Source organism: Ochotona princeps, chromosome 1 (genome assembly GCF_030435755.1).
Source record: "Ochotona princeps isolate mOchPri1 chromosome 1, mOchPri1.hap1, whole genome shotgun sequence".
Taxonomy (NCBI): domain Eukaryota; kingdom Metazoa; phylum Chordata; class Mammalia; order Lagomorpha; family Ochotonidae; genus Ochotona; species Ochotona princeps.
In genome coordinates this window covers 131,893,662-131,918,641 of record NC_080832.1, presented here as the reverse complement: position 1 = coordinate 131,918,641, position 24,980 = coordinate 131,893,662, and positions in this window count along the sequence as shown.

Below are 24,980 nucleotides of genomic sequence, written 5' to 3'. Positions count from 1 at the left end.
ATGGATATGGAATTAGCACTCCTGCTCCTGGGTCATGTACTCCCCGGGTCATCCCATCCTAAACTAAATGGTCTGGGTACCAATTTCTCCTCTCCTCTTCCACATTCCCAAGCTGGAGCTGAAGGGTTGAAGCTACCAGATGCAAAAATAATTATCTGTATGCCTTCCTTGCTAAAGGTCAAGCTAGCCCCATTGCATCCCCACTGGATTACTTCTGCTTTCATTAGTGTATCTGTGGACACAGTCCACACACCATTTACACTCCCAGAAACACACCTTCACAGGTGATGGATGGTGATGATCACCACGACAATGTGGTGTTTCTCTCAGAATGCCAATATAAAAACTAATGTAAAGATTGCTGATGTATTAGCACTTAAATAACATGCATACACACACACACACACACATAGGCATTGCTAAAGTTAACAACCATTTTATCTAGTTATAATGCATATTGCTATTTTTATATACACATTGTCAATGATAACCTTCCAGGCTTAACTTTGGTCTTGGCTCCAAATGATTGTACTGGTGTTTTATGTCTGAGTTCCTTTTCTTCTTCTTTTTTTTTAAATAAACATTTCTTTCTTTTTTAAAAAAAGATTTATTTTATTTTTATTACAAACTCAGATATACAGAGAGGAGGAGAGACAGAGGAGAAGATCTTCTGTCTGATGATTCACTCCCCCAAGAGGCCACAACGGCTGGTGCTGCACCGATCTGAAGCCAGGAACTTCTTCCAGGTCCCAGGACACAAGCAGGGAGCTGGATGGGAAGTAGAACTGCCAGGATTAGAACTGGTGCCCATATGGGATCTCGGCATTTTCAAGGAGAGTACTCTAGCCGCTAGGCCACACTGCCAGACCCTGAGTTGCTTTTCTAACTTCAGGGCATATTCTGTCTTTCCTCTGTCACAGGGGCACCGGGGTCACTTACCTGTCACTCCAGATGAACAATGTTGTCCAGTTGCAATTGAACTCGCAGCGTTTGGTGCCATATCACTTCAATGGCATCTGTCTTCAGGTTTGGGGTTGAAATCTGAGCCTCTGGTTTAGAAATGCCTGCTCTCTGACTCTTCAATGTGTGTTAGAGTGCGGATTCAAACCCTTGTCCTTGCAAGCATGTGAGGGATGTATCTTTATCCTCTGTTGAGCTCTGCTCTGACAGGAAGAAGGCCCTATCTTGAAGATTTGACCCTGACTGCCAATTTACTTATTAAAAAGGAAGCTAGCACCTCCATTTGCTGGGAAAACACCTTGAAGATGTTCTTGAAAAGGAAAAAGTGGCATCCATCTAACAAGTGAGAAATGTTGTCCACACTGACTGTTTTTGTTTTTCAATAAACTAAAAATTCAACAACACCTGCAGGCTCCCGTGCTCCTCCCAGAGGTGTCTCAGTGAATGCAAACCACAGGTGTCTTTTTAGGTTTGCAAAGCTTGCTCAACTTTCTTGTACCTTGGTTTCCTTGTTAGTCAAACGTGGCATTGCAAGGTGCTCCCATACACATTATGTATGCAAAAGTTTGGAACAAACGTAATATATGGGCTTTTTTCCCACAGAAGTGAAATCAACTGTCTAATGTTTGCTTGGCTAAATCCAACCCCACTCTATTTTTTTAAAAAATACTTTATTTTTTACTTGATAGAGTTACAGAGTGGGAGGGAGAGAGAAATATAGAGAGGGAGGTAGAACAATTGAGAGAAAGAGAAAGAGAGATCTTCCATCTGCTGGCTCACTCCTCAAATGGCTGCAACAGCCAGAAATAAGTCAGCCGAAAGCTGGGAGCCAGAGACTTCTTTTGGGTGTCCCACATGGGTGCAAAGACCCAAGACCTTTGGCTGTTCTCTGTTGCTTTCCCAGGCCATAAGCAGGGAGTTGGATTGAAAGTGGAGTGGCCAGTACTCAAATGTGGGATCCCAACACCACAAGTGTGGTGTTTGCCTGCTATACCACCCCCACCAGCCCCCATTTCCATACTTTTGTATTGGATTTGAACGTGATTCTTAAAGGGAGAAATAAAACTGTGTCTAAGCCACGCTGTCATACATAAGCAGGTGGTAAACTCATGCTAGTCCATGTGAAGATCCTATGTGTGATGCATGTGCCTAATTTGCATGCCCCACTTTGGTCAATAATTTTATCTCAGAGTGGCCACTGGCCTGCTGGAAGGAATGTCTTACCGTCCCCTGGCTTGGGTGAGAATTAAGCGGCCCTAGGAGGAGATTTCGAGTGAGAGCATCTTCGTTGCTCCTTTCTCACCTGTACTCAAGTGTACGGAGTCATGGCTAGAGGGATGCTGTGTTGCAGTGAGCACACATGTGGGTACCCTAGAGGTCTTTATGTTAGGTACTGGTCCCCAGGATGGCACTAGGGAGAGGGAATTGTCTGGTGAGAGGTCCTGGTTATTAGAAAACAGAAGTTCCTGGCACCAGACTGAGCCCAAGCCATTGCGGAAACCCAGTCTGGGAGTCTGAATCTCTCAAACTGGCTTTCCTCTTGGTAGATAGCTGTGGCAGGCATTTGCTGTAGTAATGAATGCTGATTAATTTAAGGCACCAGCGACTCCTTCAGCACAAGGCCCAAATGCCAGTTCAGTGCTTAACTATGGGTCTGGAACTTCACACACACTCATAGACATGTCACTTGTTTCCTCCACATTCTCATCCTTAGTTAGCACAAGAGTGGGGAGGAAGACAAAGGTGCTTTCCCAAGGAGCTTCTAGGGGGATGCGTCTCCCGACAAGTCCCCCAGGAAAACACGTGTGCTGCCATGTCACCTGTGCGGAAAACGACGGTTGGATTTGAACAGATGCTGCCTGGCCTCCGCTGATGTCACCGGGACAGTATATGGGAGAGCCAGGATCCATCCCCAAAGCCACTGCTTGTTCTTTATATGCTGTCCCTCTCCCAACATGGCTGGGCTTATACTGAGTCACAAAGCTGCTGATGACAATCTGAGGGACAACAAAACCAACAACTAGAGTGGCAGGGTGTCACTGAGCCAGGGTGACAGGAGCAAAGAATAACCATGTAGTGTAGATTGGAGGAGCGGTGACAACGTCCTTGATAGAGGAAGGGCAGTGGGACTGTCCTTGATGGGGACACAGATTAACCCCGTAGTGTAGATTGCAAGAGTGCTGACAATGTGATACTGGAAGGAGGAGGTGCAGCTGGACTGCCCTTGATGGGGATGCAGGTGACACAGGCATTAGACATTTGTTGGACAGAAACTGAGTGCATATGAATAGGCAGGAACCCAGATCTCACAGAACAAGCTCTTAGCATTTTGGTGAGGGTCCAACCAAAATGGTAAGGCGCACCCATTAGAAGTCATCCATGGCTCGTATTCATTGGTCATCAGATGACAGGGGTGGCACTTTTTATAATTATGCTTAAATTGTAGTGTACATTTGGGCTGCATGGAAGGAATGTGGGCCAATTTCTGCCCACTTGTCTGCATTACCTTTGTTCAAACTTTGCATCCCTTCTGAGAAGCCACAGAGAGCCATCCTAGGTCTTGCCCTGGACAATGCTTCATTTGCCTTTTCCTATGCTCTGCATCACAGATGGCCAGTTTAATGCACCAATGTGACTGGACACTATTCCGGATGTGTCTATGATGCATTTTGCCTGATTCACATTTCCAAACATAAGGCCTGTTAAAATAGGCTGTCTGCCCCACAGTTGGGCTGTGGGTATGGATGAAAGAAACTGTGGAGAGAGCAAACCTTTTGTCTGCCTTATTGAAAAATGCCATGGATTCAATTTTGTGTCCCTTCCAAATCCCAGTGTGATAGAATTAGCAGGTGTTTAGGTCATGAAGGTGGAGCCCTCAGTAATGAGGGCTTTGTGCCTCCATAAGAAGAGACCAGAAAACTAATGACTAGTCCTTATTTGTTATCCAACTACACCTTGAAGAGCCACCATCATAACCCAGCTATGCTAGCGATTTGCTCTCAGACAAATCCATGAGGTGTCAGCGCTTGCTGTGTCAGCCACCAGCCTGTGATAACTTAGCATGGTGGCCAGAGCCAAGACAACTGAACTCTGCTTGCCTCCCTGTCTCCAGGACTCCTGTCCTGATGGCCTTCATCGGGTGTGGAGAGGCCTCCTCTGTGTTTACACCCCATCCTCCATCTCAGCATCAATGATACTACCCACCTGTGTCTGCATCTCACCCCTGACAATCCCACTGGCTGTGAATGCCTCACACATGGCAGCCGTGGACTCATCTTCTCCATCGCGTATGGGACATAGCGTAGCTTGAGAGACACTCGCAGAGTGGGGAAGAGATGGGTGAATGCAGGGATGGCTGCCGAACTGTGTTAAAGCAAACACTCAGGTCTCCGCAGGCAGAGACCTTCATCCACCTGTGATGTTGCTTGGCTGCCTTGGACATGGACCAGGTGAGGTCTGAGGCCTTTTCCATGTAGTTGTCCAGTTGCTTAGAAATGATGTCAGTCTGCTAGGCTGACAGTGATGGGCTGTGAATCCTTGAGTTTGACCCAGTCTCAGAAGTCAGATGCCACAGCTCCCAGACAACACCAGTAGTCACAAGTTCAGGAATGGCAGAACCCCAAGAGGTTCTTCTGACAATAGCAAAGGGATTTGATGTTTCTGTTTGTTCTAGATGAAGAAATGACTTGGGGCTCCTTTGGGTATGGCATATGTCCTCTTTATCTCTTCTAGAGTCACATTATTTGCCACAAAGCTTGGCTCATCTGTGGTGCTCAGTCAGTGTTGAATGAACAAATGAACCTGTAATTACTAGAACTGTATATGGAATGTATAAAACCTCATTGAAATATCAAGGAAGGCCAGCACTTTGCACAGATGAAACACTGCTGATTTTCCAAAGAACTGGTTCTTTTGAAGTTCTTTTCAGTGGGTAAAGTTTGGTTGTGTGTGTGTGTGTGTGTGTGTGTGTATACAGCAGCAATGTAAGACCTGTGTGTAATCAACTTTTACACATTTGATCTGAGTTAATCTTTGTATAAAATCCCATTCCCAGAGACCTCTCCTTCTCCTTGGTTCTTAGGATTTGTGACTGGAGGCCCAGACCCAGATCCCTGAAAGAAAGTGAGAATGCTATGGGATGCTTAGACTCTGGCCCTGAGGGTCCCTGGCTCAGGAGCTGCCCCAACAGGGGGCAGATAACTCCCCTCCCCCAGTGGACTTGACTTAGCTGAGGGGATGTTGAAAATGCAGAACTCAAAGGTGGAAGCTCTGTTCCAGTCCTCAGCACCTCCTCATTTCTTTACAGTTTATGAATTCATCTTCCTCTTTAGAGGTGATTTAGTAAGGGCTTGACTCTGGGGAGATGGCTGCCTATGGAGTCAGGTGTGAGAATGCAACAGATAAAACCAGATCTCAGGCACTTGTCAGCTGGTTTATCAGCTAATCTGCTTTATTTAGCACACTGTTCCTACTCCCTCTTGCATATGTAAAGTAGGCAGTTGCTTAGAGTTGCAAATCATGGACTAGAATGTGACATCTTGTCCAAAATAGCTCTTCCATCAGCTACTGTTTGCAGGTGAGTCCCATGTCTGGCTCTGTGGGATAGAGAGCAAGTCTGGACACTTCACTTGCAAAGATCTCAGCACTCCTCTTGCTTCAAGTTCGCAGCTGATCCTTGGAGCTTCGTGGCCTTCTTCAGGTCCTGCTGATGTGGGCCAAGACTCACTCCCTGTGGTCTAGGCTCTGGCCTCCCACAGAGACACGCACTCGAAGTGGGGACACCCTGGTGCACACAGACAGGGAGCAACGGAAGATAAAACACACACACCTGTGATTGCGGGCCGTCCCCGCACAGAGACATGCCTCACGAGTGGGCTGGCTCGTTGCTTAAGTGCACCTCCAACCGTGGTCTGGGGCAAATAGAGAACTTTGTCTCACCCTCAGCCTCATTTCTGGGGTAGGGAAGGCATCTTAGCAAGTGTGAAGCCATCCGGGAATTTTTTAACTCCTCCATGTGGAATTTAACATCATATGAACATGGCCTCTCCCCCTTCTTTGCCCTGGATGAAGCACAGCTGCAATTTGAGAAGGCAGGTGTTTTCTATTGACAAGTAAGGATATAAAGCTTTGCAAGGCCACAAGGATTCCAGCCAACCTAAACCTAACTAGCTGCCTGCCTATTGGCATTCCAGCAAGGCTATCTGGTGGCCACATGAACACTTCTGGGGAACAGAGGCCACCTAACCAGCAGAGGCCCAAAATGCTTCTCTAGGATTTGATGTAGACCCAAGTACCTCAATCTGTCCTCCAGGTTCTTGCCCTAATAGAGAGGCAGAGCATAGGGAAGAAAGAGCAGGTATTATAAGTGAGGAACTGGACCCATGAGAAGCAATTGCCTACTTGATTGACGAGACTCCCTCTGACAGAGAGCTGTGTGGAATATAGCCACGTACACACACTGTGCCCCTTCTGACAGGTCCTTCCCCCTTCCTCAGAAACCCACAGTACCAGGGCTCTGACCCAACTCCTTTCTGAGCCTTCTCGAGCCCGTGTGTCTAGACGGTTCCCTCAGGCATCAGAGAAGACCTCTACCTCTGACCACTCCTTCCCCTGGCAAAGTCAGATCCTTTAGGTTGTGACTGTTGAAGTGAAGCTGAGTTCATCACTTAGCCCCATTTCTAACGTAAATCTTGGAGCACGGATGGAGAAGGAGTCAGCTCAAGGACACAGTGGTGACTTCTGGTGAGGCTCACGCTGTAGACCTGCACTGTGTGTGGTGCGTTCTTTTTCAGCTGTGAGAGAGTTCTGTCCTCCCATCTGAGCAAAGGTCAGCCTGCTGACATGGAGACAAGATGTCCTCACCCAGGCTGTGGGCTCATCAGGAAATGCAGGGGTTCTCAGCCTCTGTGCACTTGTGTCAGTGGGTAGAACCAGGCAGACTCCAAGGAGACAGATGCCCATTATGCCAGCTGTCCACCACACACAGGAGGTGCTTCAGAAGCCTCCAGCCTGCTGCTCAAACAGTACTGTGTCTGCCTCTATCCTCCTCCCGTGTCTTCCATGAAAGCTTCTCATTGGAAGATTCCATGAAGAAGCCATGCCTCTAAAGGCATCTGGGATGCATGGGTTTTTCTATCCAGGCTGATGAGGTAGATTCAAACAGAAGTCAGCAGAGTGATGGAGCCAACAAGCCAAGTGGGCAAGAGCCCTGTGTGCACTGAGAGGTATGGACAAAACCGGAAGAAGGCATCATCCAGCAACAGTGGATGGTCTATTGGACCAGCTTGTTTTCATTGGTCTGTGAGACTGTGGAACTAAAACAAGAACTAAGTAGTACTAAATGTGCTGAGTGGTAGATGAATTAAGAAAATAGTGTATTAATCAATAAATAGTACTAAGATGGTAGTAATGAGGAATAGTATTAGGAAGTAGTATTAAAAATAGTTTAATAGGGCCTGGCGCAGTGGTCTAGTGGCCAAAGTCCTGGGAAAAGCAGTCGAGGATGGCCCAAAGCCTTCGGTTCCTGCACCCACATGGGAGACCTGAAGGAGATTCCTGGTTCCTGGCTTTGGATGGTTCAGCACCAGCCGTTGCGGTCACTTGGGGAGTGAATCTTCAGATGGAAGATCTTCCTCTCTGTCTCTCCTCCTCTCTGTATATCTGACTTTGCAATAAAAAAATAAATGTTTTTAAAAAATAGTTCAATAATAAATGAATGTTTAGCAATAAAGAGAATAAAAGTGGCAAAATATGTGTTAAAAGATAATATTAAGGGATTATAGAGATTAAGATTAAGGGCTGGCATTAAATAAGTAACTAGTAATAAGGTAATTAATATATATATATGTATATATATATAAATGTTAAGAGACAGCTGTTAGTAGAGGGTTGGATAAGTAATGGTCATTAGAATATAGGATAAATGATGTTAGAATGATGCTGACTGATCAATTGTTAAGCTGATCACTAAATTTGGCTTCTGTAATGAGAGCTTTGCTTGTTGCAAAGGGAACCAAGGTAAAGCCATGACAGGCCTAGGACAGGTCTTGGATAGACTAAGCCTAAATTTCAGTCCCTAGAATTGAGGCATCTGCTTCCCTGAAGTGGGTCGCCACACAACCTAGACAGAGCCGATCAATCAGATGGAGCTTGAAAAGTCCCTAGTCTTCAGGTGGTCATGGCGATAGAGGCTGACCACTGGGGTGGATACGGATAAGGGAGACCTACCACTAGAGTGGTCACTGGCAATAGAAATTGACCAATCACAATCTTACCTGTGTTTGCTCATGGAATTTATGTCCCATCCCTGGAATTGTAGCCAAAATGGTATATGACGTATGTCAAATGTACAGTGGGGGTTCTTGTCAAGACTCCACTGCGTTGGATGAGACTCGGACCCTAGCACGCTAACAACTAAGTTCCTCTATCTTTGCATTATCTCGGGTGGAACTCAGCTGTCGGAGGCAGTGGGATAAATTCCAGACCCAGCAAGTCCAGGCTGAGAACGGGGCCCACACGTTCCTTTCAGTTTGAAACACACAGGCTCTCTTGGTTTCACAGCCCAGAATATCAAAATTCTGAATAATGCATGTATGACCACTCCTGCTGAATATTTTAACTCAAAACCCTCAATCTGCTTTGGGTTCTAGAAATCATGATTTCAGAGCAATTTAGAAAATTGTGATCTTCTGTCAAAAGCCTTTCTGAGAAATTGGATTAGTCCAGCAGGAATTTTTCTCCCAAGAAGGAGATCCCACAGCCAGGTCAGACCCAGCAGTGGCAGAACTGGAGAAGAGTCATACGTTGTGGGTGCTCAGGTTCACCTTGGTAGGCGAGAAGATGGTATGGAAACTGAAGCAAGGAGGAAATCAGAGGAGCTCAGCCACGAACCGGGGGAGGAGGGTACAGCACGGTTGAAGCAGTGGGGCAGGTGCTGCCATAGACAGAAGCAGGTCCAGGCTGGATTTTCCATGTGGTGTCTGTACAGATGCCATGGTGACATGCTTGCAGGCATGTGGAGCCCAGGAATGGCTCCAGGGGCGACTCCCAGGAGCTGGCGTTTGCAGATGCCTCCTTCTGCTTGGAGCACTGCACGTGGGCTGGGCACCAACTACCTGAAGGTGGAAACATATCTGGGATCTGGGCCTCCACTAAACGCGCCTGAATTCCCTTACAGGAGGGTGGGCGGGAGCAGCTCCTGGGGTTTGGTACAGTCTCCCCACTATTGAAGTCCATTACCAGCAAAGGCAATCACTGTTGAAATGTGACGGTAGCCACTGAGGCTGTTTTTGTTCCACATGACAGACACTTAAAACCAGTGAGCTGATGTTGCTTGTCGCTCTGCATCTCATTGCCTCAAGCAACAGTAAAGCTGCAAAGGTAGATCTGACTTCAGAAACATGGGCTGCAGAGGCTTGAGTGCGTCATGCTTAGAGGCAGCCCTCTGCCCTCCCTGACACATCTCAGGCCTTCTCTGACCTGATATTTCTTCCAGGAAGATCCTCTCCCTTCGAAATCAGGCTTACCATTTTACAAGTCCAGGTCCAAGGCAAAGTAAGTTCCCTTTTCCTGGCCATGGCAGTTTATTCCCTCAGGACCAAGTTAGGATTCCTGAGCATCTCCAGATTTCGTTTCTCTGGCCAAAGGGGACTCAAGATTCTGACTGGCTTCGTCTAGTTCACATATCCACTCCAAGAGATGGGACGGGACTGTGCTGTACTTGTACTACTTGCAGGGTGGTGTCAGGGACTTAGGCCAGAAGTCCAGCACATAAAGCATCTAACATAGGCATTACAGCCTGTGGCACAGTGCTGAAAAGGATTCCAAGGTTGAACTGATGCATCTAAGGTACAGTAACAGGTGAGTGGTGTCAATCACGGGTACAAACGGGAGAAGTGCTGCTGTAAGTGCCATGTGCTTACCAACCCTCGTGTAGAAGATGCTTTCTTTGCTCAAGCAGATCAGATCATACGTGCCTTTGAAAAACACTTCTTTTTCTGAGAAAGATGACATGAGCCTGCAAACACTTTTGCCTGCTGAGGGCGAGCCAGGGCTTCAAGTGTCTCTTGCTCTGATGAAGGTCCCTGGGTGTCCTGCTCCTCCTTCCTTGTGTGGACCAACAGGGCTTGGGCTCAAAGAACTGTTCTCAGGTCAGCGGCTTTCCGAATCTGTTCAGCAGCACCCTGAGCCTCCACAGAAAAAGACAGCAGCAGCTTCTGCCCTCCAAGAACATGGTGAGCAGGGGCTCACCCTCCCCAAGCAGCCAGAGCACTGACCTCCCAACCCCCAAGTAAAGAAATAGACAGGGCGATTAAGGTGGCATGGGTCTGGAGAGGCCACGGGGAGCACAGGCTTATACCACATATTTCTGGGTTCTCAGGATCATCAGATTGCCCTTGGAGCAATGCCTAGGGAGCCAGCATGCAGGTCGTATATCCTCTTGTTCAATCACTCAGCTTTTCCTGGCACCTAATTTTGTGGCAGGTGCTTTGCTAAGTAACAAAGACACGGAGATGAACAAGCTGCCCCTTCCATCCTTGACTTCCCAAGCTGGATTTGGACTTCCCTGCTGGACAAAGGATCAAAGGCAGAACTCTCCCTGCTCACTCACCCTGAGAGACTGCCATGTGCATTTCAGCATTGGCTAGGCTTTTCTATGTGGTCTGCGCTAAGAGCAGCATAAAAACTGTGTGGCTAGGACTGTCTTTCCTGGTCATTGGTGGCTTGCTCTTACACACAGGGAACCCACCAGTGGCAAGTTGCACTCCGAACAGAGAGGAGCCTCTGCTCAAATGCTTGCTGACATAGCCCCTGAGTGTTATGCAGAGTGGACTGTCAACACGGAGATTTACAGAGCTGTTTACAAAACCATCTACCATGTTTGCAAAAATTCCATTCCAGGATTCCAGGGCTCTGCAGGTGCCATGTGAACCCCAGCAGGGCTGTCATGCTGGGACTGCATGCAGCACAGTGACAGGGTGGCCCTCCGCTGGGGCTACAGCCTCCCTGCCCTGGGCTGAACACCATGGACTGCTTCTCTGTTCTTCTCCCATCCTGTGCAAGTAACGATATGATTTTGCTTTGTTTCATTTTGTTATGTTTTGCTGAAGTCACGCAATCATGTCTAAGCATCTTCTGAATCATGCTTTTCAAAAAAAAGGTATTTTCAATGGATATATGTACTTTATGTTGTTTCAATACATACATATAGGGGTTCTTCTAAAAGAATTGAAAAAGTAAGTTTTCAGGTGGGTGTTTGGGATACACGTTAGGACGCTTGCCTCACATATCACAGCACCCGGCCTTACTGTTTCCAGATTCTTGCTAACACTCCCTCTGGGAGTCAGCAGATAATGATGGCTAAAGTGCTTGGGTCCCTGTCCCATGTAGGAAGCCTGAATGGCTCCCAGCTCTTGGATGTGGCTTGGCTCGGTTCTGGTTATTTCAGGCATTTGAGTATATAAAAGCAAAGTAGAAGCTCTTTCCCATCCTCTCTCTTTCTGCTGCTCTGTCTCTGCCTTGCCAATAAATGAATAAAAACCTTCAAGAGATGAGCTTCTCTGGTGCAACATGTTTAGTTTTTCACAGTATACTCTATTCCATTAATACCTCAAGAACTTTGTGTATACATTTCAAAATACCAAAAGTAAACTTTTTTTAAATTTTATTAAATAAAGCAAACATTTATTAAATTGTGATAAAAACATTCCATCAAATTACAAAACCTGAGTAAGAAAAACAAACGGCACATGCTTAACTGTAGTTGACATTCAAATAAAATTTGCATTCCCAAAATATTATACAGTAATTAGAAAATACCAGCCAAAGTAATATTAGGATGCTTTTACGTGCGGTCTCAACAAATTTGAACAGAAGCAAATTTTAACAAAGGTAAATTTTACAGTGAAACTTAGCAAAAGATTAAGGATCTTAACATGTTTATTTTACTGCTATTTGACACTATGATACAAAAATAAGAGGATTTACTTGGCATTTTTAATAAATATCTCATGGGCTGTTGAGTGCCTTACTGGTGAAAAGATTTAACTGGCTAATCTCCTCAATCCATTTTGTACATTTAGTAAGCATCAACTCTGCCCTACATAACTCTTAATGCAATTCACAGCACACAAATGGTTATCATACTAAATACATAATCAACTCAGATTTCTCAACAACGAGGAAATTAGTAAACCAAAAGTAAACTTAAAAGAGAACTTTTAATTCAGTTTTTCCATGAACTTTAAGAACCCTAGGACATAGCATAATATTCAAACTCTGGTAAAGGTCTGTTTCTTCAAATATTCCTCACTTCTTTTTTGGAAAAGACATGCAAGATACTTTGTTCTAGCTTTAAAAAGTTACTCATTAATTTATTTTGTTTATGTTAAAGACAAAGCAAGAAATTGAGAGAAACCCCCTTCCCTGGTTCACTCTGCAACAACTGCAGCTGGGCAAGGCTCAAGTCAGGGCCTGAAGATTTGGTCCAGGTTGTCCACATGAGTGACAGGGACAAATATACTTGAAATGACACCTGCTCCCTCTCAGGGTGCACATTAGCAGGTTGCCCACGTGGGTGACAGGAGCCCACCTACTCCATCTGACGCATGCAGAGCCAGGAGTCAAACCCAGGCTTTCTGATTGGGATGCAATATCCCAAGCCACGATTTAAATGCTAACACAACCGCCTTACTCTTCTTCCAGCTTTTCAACTATACAGCGCATTGTCATCTGCAATGTCTCTCCTCAGTTCAATAGCACACACTACCACCTAGGACTTGCTACTCAGCCTTTCTTAGCCCTCCTCCTCCCCTTACCACATTCCTGAACATGTGCTGACAAGGACACATTTGAGCTGATGATACAGAAAATGCTGTTGTCCTTCCAAATTTATGTGGCCCCATCTAAAAGCAGGACAGAATGAGGTGAGATGTGAGCACTATGCGCCGTGTGCATGGACTCACAGATATCTGTGGATGGCTCCGCTTGTGTGAATGACAAGCAGCCTGTCGGGGGATGGTGGGACCATGCTGTATCTGCACAGCCTTGCCAAGAGATAGTGGAACCATGCTGCCTCAATGTGACTGAGCCTGGAAGATATATAGCCAGTCCCCGCTCTGCCCTGGTGGGGGATGATGGCACCATGCTGTACTTACTCTGCCCTGGCAGGGATGGTGGCACCATGCTGTGCTTGTCTGCCCTGGCAGGGATGGTGGCACCATGCTGTACTTGCTCTGCCCTAGTGGGGGATGGTGCCACCATGTTGTATTTGCTCTGCCCTGCAGGGATGGTGGCACCATGCTGTACTTGCTCTGCCCTGGCAGGGATGGTGGCACCATGCTGTACTTGCTCTGCCCTGGCAGGGATGGTGGCACCATGCTGTGCTTGCTCTGCCCTGGTGGGGTTGATGGCACCATGCTGTACTTGTCTGCCCTGGCGGGGGTTGGTGACACCATACTGTACATGTCTGCCCTGGCGGGGGCAGGGATGTTAGCACCATGCTGTACTTGCTCTGCCCTGGCGGGGGTTGGTGACACCATGCTGTACTTGCTCTGCCCTGGCAGGGATTGTGGCACCGTGCTGACTCAATGTGACTGAGCCTGGAAGATATAGCCAGGACCTGCTCTATCCTGGCAAGCACCTCTCTCCCCTGGGGACTGGAAGTGATGTGCACGGGTGCAGAATATAGAGCAAGAGGCTGGGCAGACTTGGGGAGAGGGGTTGGATGCTATCGTGGGAGTTAAAGGAAGCAAAGAACCTTTCCTACAGACTGAGCAACTTGTGTCTTCTCTCCTTCCCAAACGCACTATTTAGGGGTGAGGAGCGTGGCACACTGTCCTAAATAAGACAGTTATAGAGGTGGAGTTGCCCTCTCCTGGACTTCCTTGTAGGCTATTGTGCCCTCTCCCAAGGGAGGAAGCTGCTTAAGCCTGGCCTCATGGAAGGAGCAGCTGCAGCTGCACTGAGCCAGTGAGCAGTAGAGGCCTTCTGCCCACCAGCAGCCCCATGCCCTGCTGTGGGTTAGGCTTTGTCAAACTGGGTGTTGCTTGGGAAGGCTCAGGCCATCTTGTATTTTTTGAGGATCTCCAACACGGTGTGGCTGGCCTCCTCGGGCCACCAGGAGCTGAGGTGACTGTGTTTGCTGTATGGGGAGCAGTGCTGCACCCCTGTTGGAGCCTTTGAATTGGGGGTGTGCCTCTCAGTGGCCTGCTCCCGAAGCTGTCCTGGTCTGTGTTTACCCTATCTACCCTGCTGCCCTTCTGTGGGCCTTGGACCTTGGGAAATGCCTGCTATGCCCACTGTGGCTCTGGGGAGGCTGAGGGTGGCCTCTTTGCCTCTTCTGATGTTTTCCTCAGTCCCAGCCTCATTGGGTCAGCCATGGTGCCTGTGAGAGGGTCCCCAAAGGCTCCTCCTCATCTGTGTCTGGGGAAGCACAGAATGAGCTTTATTTCCACAAGGCCTTCCTGGACTGATCTGTGATCTGGCTTTGGACTTGGTCTCAGGAGTGATGGCAAGAAAGGCAGATGTAGAAGTAACACCGTTGTTCTCCTCCTGATGCTTCCAGGCAGGTCCCTCCTACAGCCATGAGGACGAGGACATTACTGCCTTCTTCTCCCAGCATCACTTCTCATGCATCATCACCTCCATGTGAGTGGCACTTACCTTGCACACTCCTGAGAAATAGAACACACAAAAGCATTTGAAAATGATGAAAAGGTAGTTTATATGTTGTTTTTCCCACAAAAGGGAGTTACTGTTGTTTGTCTATTTATTTTAGTTTTTTTTTTTAGTTTGTATGATTGTTTGCTTGCTATGAGGGGTTTTCGGAGCGATCCAGATGGTCATTGCCAGGGAGGGCAGGGGTCCAGAGGTGGAGCCATGCTTGGACCAGAGAAAGCTCTCCTCCCTGGTCCTGAAGGACATTTATTGCTCTTCTGTTTCTGCAGACCGCTCAGGGCTTTCACTCTGGAGTGCCCCTCTGCTCCACGCACATGACCTCCTTTAAGAGGTTGTCAGGATCTCACCCGATTCCCCCCTCATGCATTGGTATAGTAGTTTTATTGTTGTTTAGTGCCGCTTTGAGTCTGTTGTCTATGAATTACCAGATTTGACCTTGATAGGCTATATTGTACTTTTCTTGAAATCTGACAGGAAAGAGCTGGCGTGGATTGGCTCATGCCTTGCTGGGTGGGACACAAAGATTAGTCACTCCTCACCATGGTGTTGAGGATTTTCCTGCACCCCCCCCAAAAAAAAACATGTTCTGCACCTTAAATGTCGACAAATATCTTGTTAGAGTTACAAGCCAGTCTAGATTATCCTAAAATCTGCCAAGATCAGCAAAATTATACTTCAGCACAACAAATGACTAAATACTAAAATGAAATAGACACGAGACAGCTGAATGGTACCTTATAGCCATTTTAAGGTATATAGCAGCTGGTCCTGTATATAAACTAAAATTGAAATGTCAATGACCTAATCATAGGTTGTGGTTAGGACTTGCTTTTTTTTTTTTTTTTAAACACACTGGTTACTCAAAACCATGTTAATTCCATAATATTGCAAATCGCTGTTGATGTTATATTGGGACTCTTAATTGACTGTGATGATATTATACCAGCTCTAACTTCAGACCAGAAATGGTCTCCCCAAGAAACTGTTCAACCCATCTGGACAATAAGTAGCTGGACTATATGCTTGGTATACATTTGCAAGGAAAGAATCTTGATTGAATTTGAACTGTAATGCTGCATCAAGGTGGAGGAATCCACCAGGGGGTAGGGGAGGGGGAGGGGTGGGGGAATTCCCAGAGCCTATGAAACTGTCACATAATGCAAAATAATTAATAATAAAAAAAAAAAAATATATATATATATATATATATATATAAAGGGAGTTTCCGATGCAAGCAGGATAAGCAGGCTCTTCCTTCTCTGGCTCTGGTAATCACACTGGGAAATGAGGCAAAGTGTGGGATTCCCCAGGCCACAGAAGGCTGGGCTGTTGTGATGTTGAGATACACGGGAAATAATAACTTTCTCACCAGCTGTGGAGGTGCTGGGTCTCCAAAGGCCTCCTGATCCTTGCTCCTGGTCAGGTCCTGGACTTCCCAGGTGTGTGCCTTGCATCTCTGACAGCCTCTGCTGGTCTGGGTGTTCTGGATGAACAATGAGGTCACTGATCGAGCTGTGGAGGAGATCCCTGCCCGTCCGAATGCCCCTCTCTGAGCTCTGTGTGTCTGAGCTCACAGCTGGCAGCCACACCTTTACCCTGTGGGCTTCTGGCTGTCAAGGTGTTTCTCATCTCTCAGAGGCTTGGGCAAAGAATCCCCCCAGCCCTGGTGATCAGCAGCAAGTGGTGCCTATTTCCTAGGCAGATGAATCACTTCACGGGCTCCCAAGACAGAAAAGAGAGCAGGATCCTGAATGAAGCCCTGATTCACCAAGTAGGCAGAGCCAGCCAGGTGCTACACTTGGCTCTCTCAGAGTCTGGGCATGCAGTGGGTGCCCACGCTTCATCTGTCCTGCAGGAGCAGCAGGCAGAGGGCAGTGTCAAGGCTGAGCCACAGCAGGCAGCCATTTGTGTTGTGATCCCTTCCATACTATTTCCTCCTGCTGCTAGATAGTGCTGGCTTTGCACAGGTGTTCTTGGAGCCCTGAGCCATCCATCCCAGTGATTGGCCACTGAATCTGACTTGTACAGGTGCTCCCTGGATGAGCCTCTTTGTCAATATGTGACAAGACAGCTGCAGCCGCCAGAGGCCCACTGTGAGCAGAGGGCAGCTCTGATGCCTTCCTTTATCTTCTCTGGCACTGCTGCACTCCTGGTTTGATGCGATCTCATTCAGCATGTGCCACAAAGCACAAAAAGACCACAAAGCCTCTTTCTTCATAAAACTAAACAAGCGCCTTCCAGTCGTTGAAGCCACTTTTCTTCCACAAAAACAACCTGGAAATGGTTGATTTTCCTGTCCCAAGGCAGCCTTAAAAGAGAGAGGCGATTCTGTCGGGTACAGGATGAACAAGGCGACGAGCCTGTGAATCCTTCCATGAGAAGGTGGATGGAACGTGAGGTGGACGGGCTCAGCTGTGCTTGCTGTGCTGAAATGCTTTGCAGGTGGTCCCTTTTGGGACCCTCAAATGACTGCTCTGTCTCTCCCAATCCCTGTTTGGAGACGAAGGCTTGTCAGTGCCAATAAAATAATGATTTTGGTAACACAAAAATGAGTGATCATCACAGCTACCACTTACATGCTCTGAGGATCATCAGGCGTGCTGAAGGCATTGTTGCGTTTGATGCTTGCTACAGTCCTGCCAGACAGAAAACATCACTTCTGGAGTGTCCTGAGAAGAAACCAAGCTCAGAACAGGCAAGCTACTTGTCCCAAAATACTGACTGTGGGGCTGGCAGTGCGGTGCAGTGGGTTAAGCCACCACTGGTAATGCTGGCATCCTGTGTAGGAAAGCTAGTTTGAGTCCCTGATGCTTCAGAAACAATCCAACCCCTACCTGGAATGGTTGTACAAGATGGTCCAAGAACTTGGACTTCTGTCATCCAAGTGGGAGAACAAAATGAAGTTTTTACCCTGTCTTTTGCCTGGTGCAGCACTAGCTATTGTGACTGTGAATGAACCACTAGACTGAGGTTTCTTTCTCTCTCTCTCCCTCCCTCTCCCTCTTCTAAATGCATCTGCTTGCCTACCTTCCTCTCTTGCTGGGCCCACTAATTCATTGCCCTTACTTGTCCTTTCCGACTAGAGCCTTCCAAGCAAGCTTCAGCAAGTTGCTCAGTATCAGCCTAATGGACTGGAAACACTGGGACTACTCGAAAAGGATTTCCAAGCCATGTGTGTTTTCACCATAAATGCTTTCATGTCAAAACTTAAAGGATAATCATTATTCTTTTGGATACATTGGGTAGGCGGGGTGTGGGGTGGAGATCTTTGGTGTTGTCTATACAAACATGGTTACATTGCTAATGATTGCATTGGGAGATCTCTGTTCTGTCTTAATTCTGAGTTAAGACAGGTATGCCATCTCAATACTTACAGCTCCCCACAGGGCTGTACTGTCAAGGAGCCCAAGGCCGTCACCAGGGTCTCCTAGCAACGTGACTCCAGAAGGCCATGGAGGTAACACAACCCAAATTCAGCATTTCTGCAGTAGACTAAAGGAAATAGAGTGGTGGTCCCAGGTCACACTAACATTTTGCAACACATGCCTTGTGTAGTCTGCACTGCCTTGCTTTCTGCACTGCTGCCATGATGCTGGCCTCATGTTTAATTTTTTATTTAGGACAATGGTATAGTGACATTTCCAAGAAGAAATGTTGGGACAAGTGTTGTTATGTAGTAGGTAAAAGCATTGCCTATGATACTGGCATCCCATATGGACCCTGGCTCAAGTTCTGGCCACTCCACTTTGCATCCAATTCCCTGCTAATGACTTGGGAAAAGCAGCAGAAGAGGACCAAGTAATTTGGACACTTGCACCCATGTGGGAGACCTGGAAAAAACTCTTGGTTTCTGACTTCAGTCTGGTCCACCTCCAACCTTGCTATCATCTGGGTAGTGAACCAGCAGATAGATAATTTTTTTTCAAAAGACGGATTCTTTCAGTGGTGGATGGCAAGAATTGACCGTGGGGAGAAATTGGTGACAGGGAGAGAAGAGAGCCCTAGCAGGTGGTGGGACTGGCTTCCAACTGACCTGGGCTGGGGCACAGCTGAGCCTTGAAGTGGGCCCCATGAAGAAGGCTCGGGGTGTCTCAAGCTGCATCTGTCCTGACATGACTTTTGTGGTGGGGTTGTTAGAAGTGAATGTCCTGGTGGACAGCTCATGCCTCCCTTTCCTGGCAGGAGGCATCTGCACTCCATCCAAGGCTGACCCCAAGACTCCAGCTGCTGATTTGTTTCACCAGTTACAGCATCAGGCCAGCGAGCAATCTGCAAGAGTGAAGGCATTTCAAGTGCGTGGAAGCCAGGACTACTTTAGCAGCGTCAGCTTTGGGTTTCCATTGAAGCACAGCATTTCTGAGAAAATGTTTGCTCAGCACCCTGGACAGCTCCCATCCAAAGCACTACTTTCCCTGGAAGGTCGGCCTTTTTAAAGGTTAGTTTTTACCCTGAAGAAAAACAACATAAATTGTTTGGTTGTGTGTTTCATGACTGTTTGGCACAGACTCTACCAGAGGCACAAATCTCAATGAAGGGTCTGGAAATAAAGGGACCTTGCTGACTTCCGCCGTGAGGAACCTGAGACAGCTGTGTCTGAGGACGGGTGCTAGACCCCTTAATATCCTCTTCTCCCTCCCCAGCTGATCCACTGCACAGGTGTTTCACCATTGCCAAATCCTGCATCTCTGCACTGTGCCACCTTAACACCTACAAGCAGTGGGACTGCAGGATCTGGCATGACTGCAATCTTTTTTAAGATTTATTCATTTATTTTAGGGCCCTGCATGGTGGCCTAGTAGCTTAAGTGCTCACCTTGAATATGCTGAGATGCTATATCGGTTCCAGTTCTAATCACAGCAACCCTGCTTCCCATCCAGCTCCCTGCTTGTGGCCTCGGAAAGCAGTCAAGGACAGCCCAAAGCTTTAGGTTCCTGCGCCTGCATGGGAGACCCAGAAGAGCTCCTGGCTCCTGGCTTTGGATCGGCACAGTTCTGGCCATTGCAGTCACTTGGGCAGTGAATTATCACATGGAAGGTCTTCTTCTCTGCATCTCCTCATCTCTCTGTATATCTAACTATGGACTAAAACTAAATAAAACTTTAAAATAATAATAATAATAATAATAAGATTGATTCATTTATTTTAAATACAAAGCTAGTGAGATACATATCTTCTATTAGCTCTCTCATTCACCAAATGGTGTCAGTGGCTGGGCTTGGCTAGGACAAAGCCAGGAACCCAGAACTTCATCTAGGTCTTCCATGTGACTGATGTCTGAGTGCTTGGGCCACCACCTGCTGCCTTCCCAGGTGCATTAGCAGGGAGCTGGAGCAGGAGTGGAGCAGCTGAGGTTTGAACTGGAACTCTGATATGGGATGCTGTGATGCAGATGGCGGCTCTTCCAGCTGCTTCCCCTGCCGCCTCAAGGACTGCCTGGCTTTTGCTGCCACTTTGTTAGAACCTTCCCCTGGATCCCTCCAATAACATCACCACTGACCTCCATTGCAGCTCATCCATTTTTGCCACTGACACAAACACTTTGCAAAGACCCAGCATGATTCTGTAATTCCCCGGATACTTTGCTTCCTGTTTTGCAATTGTCTACGGAGTGTGCTGTGGTTTGAACTTTGTTGTCCCGCCAGAAGTCATGGGGAAATCTCATCTCTGAGGCAGCAGTTTTGGGATTGGCTTGGGCCCAGAGGGTTCAGCCTTCATTGTTGGAACACAGGCCTGAACCCCTAGGCCTGATGGAACAGCATCCAGGTGGTTCAACTAAAGGCTGGTGGAATACTTACTGCTCTGGGAAGCCCTGGCCTCGGAGACATTGCAGATTACTGAGGCAACACCTTGTGACCTCCACTGAAGAGCCTTACTGCACATCTCCCACCCACCTGTTCAGGGCCCTTGTTGTGCTCTGCACCTCTCACAGCAAACCACTAAGAAAGTACCTGCCTTCTCAAGAGAAAGAACTCTGCCTTCAACTCCCCAACTCCTGCCAGACAGGCTCTTCCCCTGTTCTTTACCCGCCTCCCCATCCTGCCCCTTAAAAGCAAGTGTTCTCTTGTTAACTAGTCACCTCCTTTCCTTCTTTGAACTGTAAATTCACCAAACCTAAAATAAATCCCATCCCTCAAGGGTGGATTAAACCACAGTAAGGGGTCGTAGCGAGAGTTTGCACTTGGAACCTTCCCAACACATCTAGCAGTGCATGGGTCCTCACTAGATGTGGGCTATCTGCCCTCAGACTTCTCAGCTTCTGAAACCAAGTTTTTTTTTTTTCTAAGTAACTTATTTATTCTCAACTGTTTCGTGACATAGCACACAATGGACCAAGACAGAAGCTGGCACCAGGAGGGGGTGTTGCGGAGGCGAATTTGGCACTGGTGGTGGCTAGAGGCTGGAAGAGTTTTCACACTCAGGCTGGGAAAGCCTGAAATGAAAGGAATCGAGGATCATCCAGGGTGACCATAGTGAGGGCTCCAAGGGAGAGAAGGGCTACAGGGCACGTAGGAAGCTTCCTAGTGATCACTGATGTGGTTCTGACCACCATATTGGTAGACACAGCTGGTCAAGGCCACTCTGGTGAGGTCTGAGAGAGCTCTGAGGCACAAGAAAAGGCAAACCAGAGGGAGTGGTGAAAAACATGGTTGAATTATATCATTGTCCTGGACTTTATGGAGAGCAGAACTGGTGATAAGTGCATTCCAACATGCAGCTAAGAGCTCTCTAAGCTAGATTACTGAAGGTCTTTGTGTCTTCCCTTAACCACATGTATTAAAATTTGAAAAAACAGAAACAATTTTCAGATGGAATTTGTAATTCAAAGTGAAGTAGATCACGGGTTTGGAAAATGCACAGCTTGGTCATACAAGAAGCATGCTGAGAGGAGAGAGCGGAGGGTGCAGCTGGGAGCAGGAGACTGCTGTGGCTAGAATGGAACAGGTGCTGTCATGAATAAAGCAGGGGAGAGGGGCCCTGGGAGGCTCAGTGCAGCTGCCTCTCACATCACAGGCTCAGAGCAGGACCAAAAGGCAGACACTCCCTCAAGGGACAGGCCAGGGGTGGGAACCCGAGGTCAACTGCCCAAGCTGCCTCAAGTCCTGCTCCCCACATCCCAGAGAAGAACAGGCTGAGTGTGCCCCTGCTGGCAAGGAAGTGTAGCTGCAGCCTTCCTCTGCACTGACAGGCACATTCCTTCTGTGGGAGTGCCCATGTGGTATTAATTCTGTGTGTTCAGCATGGACAAGCTGTGGGAATGTGGCTGGCTCCACCTTGGGCAGATCCACTGCAGAGTTCCCATTAGGGCAACAACTTAACATAGCAGTAGGGGCAGAAGCTGCCCCACACTACAGCCTCAGTAGGTGTGGGCTTGATGGTGCTGTGGGGACAGGCCTCTCCCAAGACCCCAGCTCTGTGGAACCTGTAGCCTTGGTGAACCAGACACCTGTTCACAACCTGCAGAAAAGAACATGTGGAGATGGGACAGCCAGGTGCCTTAAGGTGTCTACATAGGGGGATATGGACTCAAAGAAGATTATTCTTAAGTCTTCAGATCTGTTATTTTCCCTGTTGGCTTTAGACTTATTTGTGTTAAGTTCAGAGGTGAGGGAGTTCTTTTTCTTTCCAGGCAAAGGGTTTTATTAACTAGAAGAGAGAGTCTGACACACTGCTCCCCGGGACGAGATGGTCAAGGACCATTTCCGCATTGGAGGACTTGGACTAGAAGATCATATTTTTCCTGTTGGTTTCTGACTTACTTGGAAGAAGCCACTCACTTCTTCTCTTCTGCCTTCTGGAAGGAGAATGTTCCAAACCTGTTGATCTCACAGGCTCATAGCTGAAGGAGAATCAACCTCCTCAGGATGTATCACACGTGTAATCTGACCTGCACTCAGATGTTTGAGTTAACGCTGGAAGGAGTGAAGGCTTTTGGAATTACTAGAATAGAATGTCTCTTTTAATTTTTTTTTTGACATTATAAGGACATGCATTTTTTGGATGGAGGGGGAAGAGTAAATGCTATCATTTGAATAGCCCAAAATCTTCATGTGGAAAAGTAATCCCTAGCAAAACAATGTTGGAAGGTGGAGCCTATTGGCACACATTCAGGCCACATGGCTCACTCTCCATGAGTGTATTCATGCTGTAACATGGTGACAAAAGAGGGTCACATGCTGTCATCTATTCCTACATGAAGATTTGATGTTCATTTTCATCAAACTAGCAACACATTGCTATTGTTGTTGCATATTTGTAAACTTCATGTGGATGAAAGATAACTATTTTTCTCCCCATTGTGAACTGTGTACATGGGATCTGTATTTAAGGGAATGCATAATGGAAGTGTAGTGGAAAATGATATGTTCAGAGGTGCAGACAGACAGCTGTATGTCTCCACACACACAGTACAAGAAGGAACTCCAGAGAAATAGCAAATAATGTCCTGACAGTTGGATTTTGGACTTTCTGAAGTTGTGTATGCCGACATTTTTGGGAGATACTTCATTGGCAGCATGATGGACTTAGGAAAATTCATGAGCCCCTGGGAGGCCCTGCAGCCCGGCTGGGTGCTGCCTGTCCTGGCCCAGCTCACTCAGCTGCCCCCCTTCTCTGCAGATGTCCCACCATCCAGTGGCTTCAGTGAGGGGGGTGGCGGCGGTGGGTGGGGCGGACCCCTGTCTCACTTCTACTCAGGTTCCCCTACCTCCTACTTCACCAGCAGCCTGCAGGCCGGCCTGAAGCAGAGCCAGCTCAGCAAGGCGGTCAGCTCCTCCCCGCTGGGCTCCGGAGAAGGGCTCCTGGGCCTGAGCCCGGGGCCCAATGGCCACAGCCACAGCCACCTGCTGAAGACTTTTTTGCCCACCTGCTGCCCTCACCGGAACCCAGCCCGGAAGGCAGCTACGTGGGCCAGCACTCCCAGGGTCTTGGTGGCCACTATGCAGACTCCTACCTGAAGCGGAAACGTGTTTTCTAAGTCCCCAGCACTCCGCACCAATTCGCCTTGGTGGCCACTAGGCAGACTCCTGCCTAAAGCGGAGACGTGTTTTCTAAGGGACCCGGCGCCCGATGTGCCCAGCTCCCCTGGGCTCTACACCAATTCGCTTTGGGGTTTCTGTTGTTGCGTTTTTTGCTTTTTTTTTGGGGGGGGGGGGAGGTGTTCTTCTTTTCGGTAGTAGAAAAATCTCAGAAACTGCTGACCGACCAAGTGGCTGGAGCCCAGGGAGTGTGGGGGCACCAGGGGGCCAGCCTGTGCCCTGGACCCCCGCTCACCAGGCTGAAATCCCACAGCCTTAAGAGAGAGGGGCCCACCCCCACCGTGCAACCTGTTCCTCCTGTACAGGGCCTTTCCAGTGCCTTGGGGGTCCCAGACCTCCTGCGAGAAACGAGACTGTCGCCCTGCCCCCTCCTTTTTTTTAACTTTGACAATGGACTCGGTTTCCTTTTTTGGTTTTTATCATTCCCCATTCCCTTCCCCTCTTGATGCCTTAAACCTGGGCCACAGGCCCCCCAGCCCAGGGCCAGAGCCCCTCGGATGCAAAGCGCAAGGAGCAGCTTGACTCCGGACCAACCAGCTCTGGCCTGGGGAGGGCAGCCACGGGCTCTGCCCTCCTGCTTGCCAGGAGCCGGGAGCCCCGAGCTAGGCACCGCAACCATCCTACAGGGCCTCGCCATCCGCACCCCCGTCTGCATCAGAACAACTCCACGCAGACATGCTCGGCACCTGCCACCACTGGCCCTGCCTCTGGCCAGCTCGGCCACCAGCGTCCCCTCTGCAGACCGCTCCCCTCCCCCCTACCTCCTCCCACACAAACTTTTGCGAATTAAAGTTTGTAAGTAATAAAAAAAAAAAGAAAGAAAATTCATGAAATACACCTATTGTAAAACCAGAGGGGAAATCAGTGGGGAAAGAACTTGAGCGGAAGGGGAATCCCCAGTGCTTATTAAACAATATCATAAAACAAAATAATTTTAAAAGTAAAGCAATCAAATCAATGGAGGAAATGGTTTACTTTAACATAAATAAGCAAATAAATGCATCAGAATGTAAATAACCAAAAAGTAATACAGCAAATGAATATATAGAAAAACTGAAATGTGTTTTGCAATGTGTAAATTGTTGCTTGCTATTAGAATAAAAATTTCAGAGGGCAGAAGTGACTGAGAGAGAGAGAAATATCTATCATCTGCAGGATCACTCCACAAAATACAGGTATCATTGAAAGCTGAGCTGATCAGAAGCAAGGAGGCAGAAGCTTCCTTGAGGCCTCCTTAGTGTCTGAAGGAGCTTAAGGGCTTGAACCATCCTCAGTTGCTTTCCACAGTACAAGCCAGGTGCTGAATGG